Below are 13,518 nucleotides of genomic sequence, written 5' to 3'. Positions count from 1 at the left end.
CGCAGAGCCAAAAAGGTTAAAGAGCAGGTTACATGCATATGTGCCAATATGAAGGCCTACGTTTGAAAAACTCTAATGCTGTATATTTATAGAACTAGGCAAATAAAAACATTAAGGGGGAGATGAAGGAAAGTGCAAATAGTCGTTTAATGAATAACCTCCTACATCTAGTGCAGCAATCTCCCAGAAGCCTCTGCGTTTAACTCATGCTTGTATCTTGTCCATTGAGCATTGAAAAAAAGTTTGTGGATTTAAGAAAATCATGAGGTCAGAGTGCACAGGACTCCCGGGGAGAGCCGAATTTGACCTCCTGGACACAAACATTTTATAATATCTCCTGTGGAGTTTAAATAAAAACAGTGTTGGAAATTATAAGAACAGACCTCCTAAAGTAAATAAAACATACACACACCTAAAAGCCCTTCAGCGCCAACTGCTGCTTTCCCCCCTGATACGTTGGGTGGTTTTGCCCCAGTTTTGCTAGTGCAGGAGACTTGTATAAATACTGTAACGCTCAGGTTGGTAACCGCTTCCCTCACAGCCTAGCTCATATACAAATAAATACTGGTTGTGAGAAGTGATAAGCATCAGGTTCCCCAAGAAAGGAAATAATTATTCACGTTCTCCTGCTTCCAAAAGTATTTATTTAATTTTTTAGATGCATTTAAGAAAATTGGCTGTTTCACCCAGTTGCCTCCATAGGGGCTTGAAGCACATTTGCAGTCATCAACCCACCTCATTTCTGATCCCCCCCAGCAAGGTACTTTTATTAATTTTCTTGGCACAATCTCCTCTCTGAATGGGAAAAGTGAAGTGTTTGTTCTTGGGAATTTCAACCTCAACTGGATTGACCCTAAAAACAACAATCTGGTCACAATTCAAGTCACTTCATGTAACCCGACTCATTTCCCAACCCACTCGGACAAACCTGAAATCTCACAACCATTCCTTGCTAGACTGGATTTTATCCTCTTGTCCCAACAGAATCCAATCCTCTAGCATCCTTCCTGACATTTTCAGTGACCCTTTAATAGTGTACTGTGTAAGGATAATCAAACCACCCCAATAAAGCCCTAAAGTTCTACTCCTCCCTAGAACATGTTATTTTTGGGGTTCCATGTTACCTCCGAAGATTCCACACCCCTGATAATAACTTTGTCAATCTGTAGAAAAATAAATTAAATCCAGCTAACTTCTGGGAGGTCATCAACAATATATTGCAGCCTTCTAGCCACCAGACTACCAGAAGGCCTGAGCCTCCGCTACTAGAAGCCTGGGATGATATCTTGCTTGCCTCGGTGCAGCACCGCCTCCTGAGAGGGTTCCCAGCATAGCGGGATGAGCCCCTCAAAGGAACCCAAATAGTAAACACACACACAGGTATATAATAACAACCTTTACTGAACACACTTATAATATAGCAATCAGTACCACACCATATAAGGCACACCCAACCCAGTACCACTAATGAGTGTCCCCAAAGTACATTGGGTGCTAGGCACCAACACCCTGATGTCCTTATCCCAATGTCAGGGCCCACCCAATTGTGTGTATGGTAGCGCTACCCTTGAACCGTTGGTGCACTTTGTTGAGGTACCTGCCGAGTACTCCTGTACTCGGTGTGGCTCGGTACTCTGTGTGGCCGACTTAGCAGCAGGGATCCGCTGATCCAGAAACGACATCCGCGATGGCGTCCGCCTCTGCGTTGGGTCTCACCTTTATGAGTCTCTTTAACGTAGGTGGTCTGGTCCCAGACCACAGGGCCGCAAATCACCGCACAGTGTCTTTGCTGGTGGCTAGTCTCACTACTGGCAGCTATTGGGGAAAGACCCCTGACTATGGGCTTTCCCTATAGCAACCACAAGCTGAGCATGAGTGGGGCCTATCTGGGACCTAAAAGGGTGATCTGGGCTAGTCTGAGTGCCAATGAAACTCAGACCCTACCTTCCCTTTGTGTGTCCTGGCTCCAACTGAACCTCGCATTCCAAGCGTGCCAAATGTATCAAAATCCCCTCACAGTGAATGCAGTCACCTTATTGGTTGAACTGTGCTGCGTGATCTGGCCGCCCCAGGGGATCCTGGGAGATGTAGTTCCCCGCGGACCATTACAGAAGATGGCCACCACTCAGGGACCCACTGCGCATGCGCAAGCCTCCTCAGATGGCCGCCGCTATTCCATAACCCTCTGCGCATGCGCGACCGTTTCTGTGCATGCGCGGCAATTTAACGATGGCGGCCGCCACGGAACTCCCCGACACCAGAGCTCTCTCTCCTGCTCTCCTGCCGGTCGCCACAACTCCCGACATGCTACATTAGCCTCCCCCTTCCCCACGCCCGCATCGGATGTAAGGGGGGGGGGGGGCAGGGGGATCCGTCTGCATTTAATTTTGGCGTCTTATCATTTATAGATTTCGGTAAAATTCTCACAATAAATACATACAGGATACAGTATACTGTACAATTAACCCTTCTTACACATCTGACGTTTTTGTATTTTTGATGCCCAGTTAAAGGCTTTTGATACTGTTAATCATGTTATCTTGTTAGACAAGCTTCAATGCTCTGGAATAGGGGAGCATGATTTAAATTGGTCTCATTCCTACCTATCTCGGGCTCTACCTCCAAACCCCTTGGATGTCACCTGTGGGGTCCCACAAGGCTCTATTTTGGGGGCCCTACTCTTGCATCTTCATTAATGATCTTCCTACAGCTTGTAAGGGAGCTCTGCCGTGGTTTCAATAAAGAGAACTTTACCAAATCCACGCCGGAGCTTCGGTTTGTCCTCCACCCGGAGCAGACTCAACGCCTTCCCGCGGACATCATCAGCCAGCACGGCAAAGAGTCTATCATCTGAGATCATTCACATTTACCCACAGATAAGCCGGCACCCTTCTTTTATATTATTACTTAGACTGTAAGCTCTTCAGGGCAGGGACACCTCTTCCTAAATGTTACTTTTATGTCTGAAGCACTTATTCCCATGATCTGTTATTTGTATTATTTGTTATTTATATGATTGTCACGTGTATTGCTGCTGTGATGCGCTATGTACACGAATGGCGCTATATAAATAAAGACACATACATTATAAGGGCACACACACATACGGAAGTCTTCTATTGAAAGACACCTATTTTTGTCTTTTAAAAAATATATATTGTTATTGTTCCCTTTTTTGTGTTTTTTCACGTGTTCATTTTGCTGCCTCTCTGCCCATGTCATTTGATTAAGGGCACGATATTAAATTCCTGTTCTGTGGCACTTTATTACATACCGATCACACGCCGGGAGCTGGAGCTTCTTTCTCTTTGTGTTTGTAGACTCTCTCTGGACCTGGTCCGTGACCCGTGAAGCTGCAGCTCTTCCCTGAAATCCATTTTGAAGAATCTTGTCCCTTTTTTTTTTTTTACAAGATTTCTCCAAGGAAATTACTTTTGAGACGTTTTTTCTTCTTTTTGTGGACAGCACCTTTTTTATATTTTATTTATTATTCTTTCGTTCACATTTTTACAATTGAATGGTCCTTTAAACATCTAGCCATTGTCTATTCACTATTCCACATATCTACGTTCAATCATATTATGTGATACCTTCACTTTATACACTAGTATAAATTATAATTATTAGTATAATTATTTATATCTCACTTCTAATCATCAGGAGATGGCACGATCTTTTTTTGTATGTCTCCGTTCATGTATCTGTCACCATAACTCTGTGCCCAGGACGTACTTGAAAACAAGAGGTTACTCTCACTGTATTACTTCCTGGGAAAACAATTTTAGAAATAAAATGGAAAATGGAATTCACAAACCTTTGGGTCTCTCGCTCTGGGGAAAGCAGCAGCGGTCAACACCAGGATGAGGGATACAATCAAAGAAGACCTCTTGGAACTCATTCTCTATCCTTATCCGAGCCGTTGGGCTGAATGTAGCAATAAGTCGTCAGGAGACTTGCACTGGCTGTCCGGGGCACACCAGAAAACCTGTCTATTTTTTGGGGGGGAGTAACATTGATGAATGTAATCTGTGCTCAGCTGTTAAATATTAACGAAGTATTTCCCAACCAGCAGATCTGTGCCATTTCCAAGAAGTCACAATTCCCGAGAAGTGTTAGTATGTCATGGGCACGAGGAGTGTCTCTCTCTGTGCGACCCATATGTAATATGCAGTAACAATCCCCCAATTATTCACAACACCCGGCCAAGTGGCATATCTTTAAAAAATATTATTAAAGTTCTATTTTAGTTTCCTAATTGTTTTAAGGTGTGTTACTCCTGTTAGGTATGTGAAGTCACTTGTAATGCTGTGTTTGCATTTTCCTGATTTATTTTGAGTCTTTCAAAATCTGGCAAAGATCCAGAACCAAACAAATTGATTTTTGTCAAAACCAGAACTAAAATACAACTCTTTAGACCCAGAACCAGCTCTAAAACCTTTTTTTGGAACCAAATAGCAAGCTGATGTCCATAGTAGCAGAGGTTGTGGGTTCTAATGCTGTTGGGTTATACACCCTTCCAGTCATTAGATTGTAAGCTCCTCGGAGCAGGGACTCCTCTTCCTAAATGTTACGTTTGTCTGAAGCGCTTATTCCCATGTTCTGTTATTTATATTATCTATTATTTATTTGATTACCACATGTATTACTACTGTGAAGCGCTATGTACATTAATGGCGCTATACAAATAAAGACATTCAATATAATACAATACATTAGGTGACTTAGGCTTGTCGGCTCAGTATAGTTCTTATGAACAGCCTTTTAGGAAGTGTGGGATGGGACTCATTTAAATATACTTTGCATAATCATTAGTATACCTCCCAGTGTACCTTAGGTGTGCAGCTTTTCAGCAGAGGCTAATGGAAGTCATCTGTGTGTAGCACATGCATCCCCACCCTCTGTGAGATATGTGTCTACGTGTGTACGTGTGGTGCAATACCTGTGGCTCACAGGAGATCTGAGCCTCCACTGCAGGGAGCCTGGGGTGAATTCTGGAACTATCTTTGTCAGCACCTCCACCTGTAACGGATCCTACTATGTGGATTTGCCCGTTACAGGACCCATATAAATATAGGCATATACGATCACACAGTAACCACACTTGGTGTAACATAAAAGAACAGATTACTATAGCAACATGCATTATGACTACTGGTTACAGCTACCCTCATGCCTCACACGGCCATAACTACCCACCAACGTTCCCCACTCTTGTCCACAGTACCCACAGTACTGTATGAGGCCCTTGGGCACTCTACCACCTTAGTGTCCACAAGGTTCTAGCCCCACCCTCTATATGTGGTCAGCGCTGCCACCGTACTGTGAGTGTGTTGGTGCACTTTATGAAGGTACCTGCCAAGTACTCCTGTACTTGCTGCGGCCGACTTAACAACTAGGATCCATCTGATCCAACGACGTGGGCATCAGTGATGAGCCCGCCTCCGCGTGGGGTGGTATCCCGCTGGAGTGTCCACCTTTGGAATGTCTCTTGGCTTGGCAGGGTGATCTGGTCCCAGACCACCGTTCTTCAGTGCTGTGCAGTGTTTCAGCAGTGTCCCTAATATAAACAGCTAATGGGGCAGTGTCCGTACCTAAGGGCCTGTCCCTGTAGCTGCCACAACCTCATCAGGGGAATCGGGGCCTAGGGGGAATCTGGCTTAGTGCAGAGGGTCACGAACCCCCTGCACACACACCGCCTACCCCTATCCTGTCCCAGCGCGGACTGAAGCGCGAGGTCTGAGAACGCGAAATGTAACAATCTCACTGAGTAGGGGAATCCTGGAGCCCTATTGGCTCTGCTGCAGCACGTGATATCTTGCCCCTGTGCATTCTGGGGGCTGTAGTCCCACGGAACCCTCTGTGTACTGGCCACCGCTCCAAGCACTCCACTGCGCATGTGCCGAGTGTCGCGCATGCGCAATGGGAACAAGATGGCGGCGCCCTAGTGTTCGGGCCGCTGCTGAGCCTCCGAAGCACCGACATGCTCCCTGCTTACTGCCACCACCTTTCTGCCTGACTGCTGCTCGCGCTAACGGCGCTGGCACACATGGCGGTCCCTCCGACCACAATGGAGATAAGGGAGAGCTAAGGAGAAGCCCAGAGGGGGACCTGGGCTATATGTGGATATGTTAAAATTGTGAATCCGGTCGGTGGATATGTTAAAATACAGAATTCGCAGGAGCGGAAAGGATTAAATGGTGAATTTGGATGTATCTGCTAATTCTTTTAGTAACCAATCCGTAGATGCATTTCTGTGTGCGGATCGGAGTTGGTCGAAAAAATCCATGCAGGGGATTCTGTCATTGGCCCATCCACAGTGGTTGCTTAGGCAGCTAAGTATATGGGGTAATGGGTGCTCCAATAGTCCCGGAAATATATTCAATAAATCTCCATCAAGAGTATCATGGAATAATGGCTTTCCTTATGTAACAGGGTATGTCTATCAGTACCTGTTTCTCTCCACACAGTGTATCTGCTTTGTAAGCCCTGTTAAGATCCAGGCATTAGCAGGTTAATCTTTGGGCCATTGACCCCCCCTTCTGCTTCCCTATAAAGTGAAGGAAGGTAGGTGGTGTCTCATGGCCTGTGTACAGCCCCTTGGAGGTGGGTACAGTCCACGAGCCCGCCCCTTCCAGAGCTTTCTATGGGAGTAGCCAAAGTTAGTTGGAGAGTCTTTTCCCCCTGCTCTTCAGAGAGTAAGGAGGGAGAGGGTCTGCCTCTGCACCTCATGGCGTGAGGAGGTGAGCTTTGCCCCCTGCTCCTACTGGAGTAAGGCGGGCGAAGGAGTTCTCTCTTCCCCAGAGGGAGAGAGTGAGTGTGTGTCTGTCTCCATTCTCTGACGAGAAAGGAGGGCGGTGAGTCTTCCCCATTGCGGAGCAAGCATGCCACTCTAGGCTGGCTGGCTTAGAACTTATACAGACAGAATGCCCCATGAGACTGGGCAAGCACTGTCCAGAAGTCCTGGACTGCCGAGAAGTACTGAGGAGTATGATGAAGAGAAGAGAAAGCTGCTTGTTCACCTTGCCTCTGCCTGGGTGTCAGTTACTGGGCAAGAGGTATAATGACTGCAATGATGGGCGCTGATATCCTTACCCAGGGATCCTATCATGGCTGGAGGCGCTGTACCATGAGTTAGTAACCCAAGAACTAACCTAAAGCCTGTCCCATTGCCTATAACATCGCGCAGCTCAGCTTCTCCTAACACCACAGGTAGGCTTCAGCACCACACAGAAGCAGTGTCACGCCTGTATGCCCGCAGACCTGGCAGGACCCCAGTACTGAGGTGGGAACGGTATGACACCACATACCCACAGCAGTGGGAGCAAGCCCGGAGTGTGGTATAGCGTTTCTGGGCCTGTTGGAAGAGAGTTGTTATTTATACTTGCAACGCTTGGGGGTGTCCGTGAGAATAGTCGTGTCCGTATGCCAATGTCCAGGAGTAGAGAGAGTAGAATCGTCAGAGTACAAGCCAGGTCCTAGGAAGTCAGAGGTAAACGTAGTGGAGTGTGAGGCAAGGTTCAGAGGGGTACCAGAGAGTAGAGTTGTCAGGACAAGCAGGAGTCAGGAGCCAGGGAAATCCAAGAGCATACAGGAACAAGGAAACAGCAAGGATGTAGAGGGAGCACAGCATAGGTCAGGTACACACAGGGAAACAGGAACTATGCAGAGCGAGGAAGAAGTGGACAGACAGGGGTAATAAAGGAGGGAACACCAATAGGAAAGAGGGGAGGAGTAGAGAGAGAAGTGGGAGACAATAGGGATAGGTCAGGAAGAGAAGAGGAGGAGACAGAAGGGACAGACAGGGGAAGGGCCTGTAGGGTTTGGGAGGCGGAGACATGCCAGCCAGGATAAGAGGAGCGTGTGCGCGTGCCCTCTGTACGGGGAGCATGCGCGCACACAGGCTGCAGCACTGAGACAGCCCGCAAGGAGTGAGGGGAGGAAGTAGCAGGGAAACAGAGCCCAGAGGAGAGGGATGCGCGCGCGCCCTCCGTGGGCGGAGGAGACGCACGCACCGGCTGCACCAGGGAAACGGCCCACAGGAACCGAGAGGGGAACGCAGCCGCATCACGGCGCCCAGAGGAGGAGCGCGTGCGCGCGCCCTCCGTGGGCTGAGAGGGGGCACGCACGGGATGCACAACCAGGTGCGCGGAGCGCCGCGCCGCAGACGCCACAGTGGGAGAAGGTAATGAGGGAGCGGGGAGCATCATAGCAGGGGCTCAGGGACCGCGTGGGCATGCTTTTTGTTAGGCAGCTAAGTGCAATGTTTCACTTTTGCACTAAGTGCAAGTTTTATATTTTCTAATCCGGGGGGGAGGGAGGGAGCAGACTGGCACTGCTCCTTTCATTTGTCCTGGGCCCCAGGATTTCTGTTGGTCAGCCCTGGGTGCATGCATGTGATGCTTGTATGTTGCATGCACTTGGCATGTGTATTGCTAACAATTTCTTCAAAGTACAGGTCTTCTCTAAGACAGAGATACAAATTAGAGCTCTACTCACACGTTCATGGTGAAGTTCTCCATTTAATGTGACAGCCAAGAACAGCGGGAAGACACCGTTCCAGCTCCCATGTGGACCCTTCATCAGGGGTACAGTACGTTGACGAGATTGTTTATCTATGATGGGCTGGCAGCACAAGCCGCGTTCTCCTCGCCTGACACTGTCTCCCGCACTTTGGAATAGTGTGTATATTGCGTACATTGCCTGTGTGTTGGGGCAGGATGACTGGTGATCGGGGACTAACACACACGATTTGTTCAGAATTCACTGAGGTTTTATTTTGTCCACAGACTTAAGGAAACAATTTGGTATCGGAACGCTGTCCCTTTAAAGCAGCAGTTCAAGCAATATCCTACATGTGTTTTTTTAATAAATCAGTTCTGTACTATGAGAAAATACTTGGAGAATTGAATGTTAACATTTTTAATGTTTCTAATGTAGGAAGCATTTCCAAAGTGACAGCCCCTTCCCCTTCTGATAGGCTCTGGCTCTTGACCCCGCCCTCTCTCTAGCAGTGAACCAATTGTATCTAGTAACTGCCTAGTCCAGCGGTGCGCAAAGTGTGGGGCGCGAGATTCGCTGCGGGGGGCGCGGGATTTACTGAGGCCCCGCGCGCTTCCCGAAGGCATTTCAATTTATGCCAGGGGAGCTGCAGGGCCGCTGTAAACCTCACTTACCTTGATTCAGACGCTCCTGGTGACGCGACGCCGCGGGGCCATGACAACGTGACGTCATGACGCCAGGACGTCTGAATCAAGTTAAGAGGGGGGGGGGGGAAAGAGCGCAGGGGGCACAGGGGAAAAAGATTGCGCTCTCCTGGCCGCGTCAATCAAATTCCAGGAACTAGATTGCCCACAATGCTGTGCAAGAACTGAATTAAATAGCCCTGAGCAAGCGATCGATTACAGGAGAACGGATCGATCTGCAGCTTAGCCAATCACTTATCAGTGTGCAGATTGTATTGATGCATATATTGAATGGGGGAAAAAAATATATATTTTTTAAACGGCAGCTTTAAGGCAAAGTGACAAAGTAAGAGTCCTTTTTGTTTTAAACACAGAAATGTGTGCCCAGTTCTGCAGCTTTAAGACCTGCAGCTCAGACTAACTGATTACAGCTGGGGCTGTTGTTAGCAGAAGTTAACCCCGTGTTCGGAACAGCGCACACTGCATCATTCTGCTGACCCACAGACACTCTGTGATAGTCTGTATCTCTCTGTGTCTCTCTGTGTCTCTCTGTGTCTCTCGTGTATGTACAGTATTAGATGTGGGTATGTTTTAGGGTGTATGTATTTGATGTGGGTATGTTTTAGGGTGTATGTATTTTATGTGGGTATGTTTTAGGGTGTATGTATTTGATGTGGGTATGTTTTAGGGTGTATGTATTAGATGTGGGTATGTTTTAGGGTGTATGTATTTGATGTGGGTATGTTTTAGGGCGTATGTATTTGATGTGGGTATGTTTTAGGGCGTATGTATTTGATGTGGGTATGTTTTAGGGCGTATGTATTTGATGTGGGTATGTTTTAGGGCATATGTATTTGATGTGGGTATGTTTTAGGGCGTATGTATTTGATGTGGGTATGTTTTAGGGCGTATGTATTAGATGTGGGTATGTTTTAGGGTGTATGTATTTGATGTGGGTATGTTTTAGGGCGTATGTATTTGATGTGGGTATGTTTTAGGGCATATGTATTTGATGTGGGTATGTTTTAGGGCGTATGTATTTGATGTAGGTATGTTTTAGGGTGTATGTATTTGATGTGGGTATGTTTTAGGCGCAGCGGTGCGCAAACTGGGGGGCGCGACCCCCAGGGGGGGCGCGAGACTGCCGGCGGGGGGCGCGGGGTTTACAGAGGCCCCGCGCGCTTCCCGAAGGCACTTAAATTAAGTGCCGGGGGAGCTGCAGGGCCTCTGTAAACCTTACTTACCGTGGCTCCGGCGGCTTCCTCCCTGCGTCGCCATGGCAACGCGGCGTTAAAATGACGCTGCGAGGTCATGTGATGTCACGTTGCTATGGCAACATGACGTCATTACGCCGGAGCACGGGTAAGTTGGGGTTAGGGGGGCGCAGGAGTGAGGGGACAGCCGGCAGGGGGGCGCAGGGAAAAAAGTTTGCGCCCCCCTGTTTTAGGGCGTATGTATTTGATGTGGGTATGTTTTAGGGCGTATGTATTAGATGTGGGTATGTTTTAGGGCGTATGTATTTGATGTGGGTATGTTTTAGGGCGTATGTATTTGATGTGGGTATGTTTTAGGGCGTATGTATTTGATGTGGGTATGTTTTAGGGTGTATGTATTAGATGTGGGTATGTTTTAGGGCGTATGTATTTGATGTGGGTATATTTTAGGGCGTATGTATTTGATGTGGGTATGTTTTAGGATGTATGTATTTGATGTGGGTATGTTTTAGGGTGTATGTATTTGATGTGGGTATGTTTTAGGGCGTATGTATTTGATGTGGGTATGTTTTAGGGTGTATGTATTTGATGTCTGTATGTTTTAGGGCGTATGTATTTGATGTGGGTATGTTTTAGGGCGTATGTATTTGATGTGGGTATGTTTTAGGGCGTATGTATTTGATGTGGGTATGTTTTAGGGCGTATGTATTTGATGAGGGTATGTTTTAGGGTGTATGTATTTGCTGTGGGTGTTTTAGGGCGTATGTATTTGCTGTGGGTGTTTTAGGGCGTATGTATTTGATGAGGGTATGTTTTAGGATGTATGTATTTGATGTGGGTATGTTTTAGGGTGTATGTATTTGATGTGGGTATGTTTTAGGGCGTATGTATTTGATGTGGGTATGTTTTAGGGTGTATGTATTTGATGTCTGTATGTTTTAGGGCGTATGTATTTGATGTGGGTATGTTTTAGGGCGTATGTATTTGATGTGGGTATGTTTTAGGGCGTATGTATTTGATGTGGGTATGTTTTAGGGCGTATGTATTTGATGAGGGTATGTTTTAGGGTGTATGTATTTGCTGTGGGTGTTTTAGGGCGTATGTATTTGATGAGGGTATGTTTTAGGGTGTATGTATTTGATGTGGGTATGTTTTAGGGTGTATGTATTTGATGTGGGTATGTTTTAGGGTGTACAGTTGTGTGAAAAAGAAAGTACACCCTCTTTGAATTCTATGGTTTTACATATCAGGACATAATAACAATCATCTGTTCCTTAGCAGGTCTTAATATTAGGTAAATACAACCTCAGATGAACAACACGTGACATATTACACCGTGTCATGATTTATTTAACAAAAATAAAGCAACGGAGGAATCTGAGGACAAGGCCCAGCCCGGCGCCTACTTCCGTGTGAAGGACCGCGCCGAGTTTCCAGTGCCACGCCCAGCGGATTACGTGTTTTCGGTGCGGGACCTGGACCCGTCCCGGGACTCCGCGACGTCTACTGCCGATGACGTCACTTCCGTGTCGACCGCCGGAGTGGACCAGGATTATGCTGCGACCGCTCCCCTGAGTAATGCCCTCTCTAGGGAGGACGCAGAACCTTACATGAAGGCGGTTACGGGCAGAGGGAAGAGAAGGTCTGTAGACCCGGACCCCACGAAGACCCCCACTGGTCGCGGCATAGCCCGACTTAATAACTTTGCCCTGGACTATGCTGTTTCCCCAACCCCTAGTACCATTGCTCCTGACCCATCTAGTTCGGGGTCCCGCGCTAGCCACCATGGGTCAGGGGGTAATAAAAAGAAGAAAGCCCCCACACTATCCACAGACTGGCTGGATTGGGTAACATCAGATGAGGAGTCTGAGGGGGAGATTCCTGTGTCAAGCAAGGTTCCTGTAATGAATCCCACGATCTATAGGACCGTGTTCAGGGGTAGACCAAAAGGTTCACCGTCAGGTTTGTCTGGTACTTCGGGTATATCCTCCAGAATAGATACGGAAGACGAGTCAGTGTCTTCACCATGGTCATCAGGTACTAATCGCAAATGGTGGGACCCTTTGTTTCAGGGATACTCAGTGCCCACGAAGCGCACTCGCTTTGTACTAATTGACAAGGAGATAGCCCCAGAAGAACCTGTTTACTGGGTCTTACCAGGAAAGGCTCAGGGTAAAAGGCTGGCCAAGCTCAGTAGAGCAGACAGGGCTATAGTGGCGAGGTATAGGCAATCTCACGGGTATGAGTACTGTACCCTTACGTACCAGAGCCTATCATGAGGGAAATTGAGGCACACAGAGAAGAATGAAGAAAAAACTGAACAAATAAAGTGCGCAAAATTACTAATTCTATTGTTTATACCCTTCACCACCTTTGTGTTAAATATACAAAATAATACAACCTCTAAATCGATTGGTGATCTGCAGCTATGTGATTAGGGATATAAACCCCTAGGCAACTGAAACACAAAAAAAGACAACAGCGCAAACGCCCATAGTGAAGTTTGTAAAAATATATGAATATATATTGTTAGGGTATTATATCTGCGTACATCAGATAGGTAGGTTTACAGCATTTCATGTGCAATACATGAGTTACCAATCGTCGCACTGCCACCACCAGACATCAGGAGTTCTCCTTCCCAGCCTCCAAGGTAAGCCGCCACGATCGTGATGTGGAGCCTCCACTGTGGTGCTGTGTCCTGATCGATATCCTTGCCTGGTCACTGCCGTCACTTTCGCTCGGTCCTCAGGTCTGCCGCCGTCTGCAGCTGCCTCCCGCACCTCAGATCACTGAGTTAGTATGTCACGTGTCCCGCGTGGTTTCGCGACCGGCCGTAAAGGGAGATGCGTGACGTAAAGCGTGATGGTATCTTTACTGCAGCATACCGAATACAGCTTTTTGCATGAAATGAGTCCAATGAGGATATACCACGCAGATTGTGGAAATACAGTTCTAGGACTATTAAAATTCTTTATCCAACGCGTTTCGAAGCGTGAGCTTCTTCTTCAGGGATAAATTTGAACTAAATTAAGAGCATATTTATACCCTTGAACCACCGCTGATTGGTCAAATTCAGAGGTTTCTAAACCAATCTGATTAGCACTATACAGCATCCCACA

The sequence above is a fragment of the Ascaphus truei genome, chromosome 2 (genome assembly GCF_040206685.1).
Source record: "Ascaphus truei isolate aAscTru1 chromosome 2, aAscTru1.hap1, whole genome shotgun sequence".
Classification (NCBI taxonomy): Eukaryota; Metazoa; Chordata; class Amphibia; order Anura; family Ascaphidae; genus Ascaphus; species Ascaphus truei.
The sequence above is the reverse complement of the archived record's forward strand: the minus strand, read 5'-3'. Positions refer to the sequence as shown.